The following is a 3,300-nucleotide window of genomic DNA, read 5'->3' as shown; positions in this document are numbered from 1 at the left end:
CGTCAATTTCATCACCAGACACGAGACCAGGGTAGAGGGAGGAGAAAATGTTTTACTCTGTTAAGATATACTTATTTTTCCTCTTTCTTCTATTCTTTCCTGTCCTCTTTCTCACTCACTTATCTCTGTGTGTAATTCACTGTTTGATCTGGTGCAGTCTCTGACGAGACAGCCAGACGTTACCTACGAAACGAGCTCAGAGCTCATTATTTCCGATCTTGGGATAGGCCTGAGACCAGGCACACACCACACACCGGGACAACAAGGTCACAACTCCTCGATTTACATCCCTACCTACTCACTGCTAGGTGAACAGGGGCTACACGTGAAAGGAGACACACCCAAATATCTCCACCCGGCCGGGGAATCGAACCCTGGTCATCTGGCTTGTGAAGCCAGCGCTCTAACCACTGAGCTACCGGGCCGTGTGTGTGTGTGTGTGTGTGTGTGTGATAAGGAGTGGGATCGTCCAGTTGCATGTTCAGTGTTGTCGGACGGGCATGATTATTTTTGCAATTTTGACCCCAAGTGCAGACAAACACAAAATCAGTTGTGTGTATCCTTGTCAAGTTTTGATACAGTTCCGTCACATGTTGAAATTTGTCAGTCAACACAGTATTGTTTCATTTCACATACATAGAGTGTGTTCACCAATGTACTCCGTCATTTTTCCTTTTATTGATTTAATGTTCATGTAAAATAAACGTGGCCACAGACAACTGCAGATTTGCACTCATGGCTACGGTCAGGAACAAACTGAATGACACTGTTGCATCACTCAACGATGATACACCACCCGGATAGGCAAAATGGGTAATAATTTTTGCATCGTATTGTATCACAGTGTACGCAATAATGAAACGATGCGTGGAAATTCAGTAAGTGTGTACACACCTTTAGAAAGTGTTGGTGGTGATAATGTCAGTGTGCTGTGTATTGGTGGTGGTGGTGGTGATTGTGGTGGTAACTATTGGTGGTGTGTTTGCTTGTTTTGCATCGTGAATATTGATTGATTGACTGGCTGAAAGATTGACGGATTGATGGATAGATTGCCTGTCTAACTAATAGATTCACTGACTGACTGATATTTGGACTGACTGACTGACTGACTGACTGATTAAATGAATAAAATACTAACTAAATGACTGACTATCTGGCTGACTGACTATTTGGCTAACTGACTGAATGACTGAATGATTGACTAACTGACTGTCTGACACACTGGTTGATTGTCTGTTTGACAAATGGCGCCTGTCCTTGGCAGAAAAAAGCATCGCGCGGTACGAAGGCGCTTAGAAGTGTACCGTAGGATGTATGTGGTGCGCGTGGCCAGGCACGTGTTGCCGTACGCGAGTGTGCACGTGTAGGGACCTGACAAGTGTGTAGAGAACAACAATGAAGACGACAGTGGCAAAGGGAATCGGATAAGCGCCTGACACCACGTATATGTCACCCACGCCCACGCCCGTGCTACGTGGGTCCGAAAGCGTGTAGGTTGGGAGGGATGTGTCTTCAGGGACCCCGGTTGACACGAAACAGTAGGGGAAGGTTGGCGATGCAATTAATGCGGAACTGGCAGTGGTTGTGGTGGTGTTAGTGGTGGTTTAGTAGTGGTATTTATATGCTTGTGTGAAGATAGATGGATAAGCGGGTAATTTGATGGGTTGATAGATATGTAAATGGACAGTTGGGCAAACAAATAGATAGATGGATAGGCAGGCAGATAGATAAGTCAATAAATTCGTAAATGATTAACAATATAGATGTGCATGTAGATAGAAAAAAAAGTCTATATTCCTCTATTTAGTGTCCTGTCACCCTGGTTTATTGTCAGAAATACTCGTATATCAGGCGGTAGAAATGGTGAATGAAAAAATAGTACAGTCTGCCTTTTAAGCACCTTGTTTATTGCCTCGCGGAGTTGCTACACTCGCTGTACAAGATACAATTTAATATTTCCTGCTTTGACAAATAACAAAAGCTGGACACGATAACGAAGAGGAAGATGTCACAATAACCAATAAATCGACATGTTGTATTTGTATAAGCATAGCGTCTCATTAATAAGAGATTTAGTGACAGATAGTTATCATAAACATATATACATGCGTCCTGACTTCACAGATAACCTTTTGCTACGGCAGTAGTCTCTTAGCGGTGGTGGTGGTGAACACAGTTGTGGCGGTGGGCTATACTGACCCATGCACATCCACACCCAGAGACACACACACACACCCACACCCACAGACCACACACACACACACACACACACACACACACACACACACACACAAATAAAGTGAAGTGTTGCTATATAGTCCTGTCTATCACTACTCCTAAATCCTTTCCTTCCTCTACTGCCTCTAGCCAACATCCCTCCATCTCATAGTTAAAGTTTGTGTTGTCTTTACCTAAATGCATAACCTGACACTTTTTAGAATTAAACTCCATCTGCCACCTGTCTGCCCATGCTATCAGCCTGTCCAGGTCTCGTTGTATTCTGTAATTGTCCTTTTCACCCTGTACTGCACATGCTATCTTAGTATCATCTGCAAACTTTGATACTTTGCTACTAATTCCTATATCTAAATCGTTAATGTACACCAAGAAAAGAAGAGGTCCTAGCACTGATCCTTGGGGTACCCCACTAACCACTTCCTTCCACTCAGACATTGCCCCATTTAATACTACTCTCTGTTTCCTATCAGAAAGCCATTCACTAATCCAGTCAACTAACCTACCCCTATCCCATGTAGTCTCAATTTGTACACTAGCCTCCTATGCGGTACCTTATCAAACGCCTTGCTAAAATCTAGATATATAACATCTATGCTATTTCCATCATCTAACTCCTTGGTAATATATTCTAAGATATCGAGCAAATTTGTAAGACAGGACCTCCCTGATCTAAAGCCATGTTGGGTATCTCTAATTAATCTATTCTCATTTAAATGCTCCCAAATACTACCCTTAATGATTTTCTCTAGTATCTTACATACTATACTAGTTAAACTGATCGGTCTATAATTATTCGCATCATCCTTCCTACCTTTTTAAATATTGGAGTAACATTAGCTAACTTCCAGTCCTGAGGTATCTCAGCAAACCTAAGTGATCTTTCAAAGATTAACTTAAGTGCTTCAGAAATACTGTCTACACCCTCCTAAGTACTCTGGCATGTAGCTCATCAGGACCACTAGCTTTCCTATCGTCTAGTTCAAGAATAAATTTCCTAATAATTCCCGGTTTTATATCAATATTTTCTAAAGCTCTTAAACTACTCGTCGCACTGTTTGTAAC

This window comes from Portunus trituberculatus, chromosome 11 (genome assembly GCF_017591435.1).
Source record: "Portunus trituberculatus isolate SZX2019 chromosome 11, ASM1759143v1, whole genome shotgun sequence".
In the NCBI taxonomy this organism is placed as follows: domain Eukaryota; kingdom Metazoa; phylum Arthropoda; class Malacostraca; order Decapoda; family Portunidae; genus Portunus; species Portunus trituberculatus.
Note: the sequence above shows the minus strand (reverse complement) of the source record.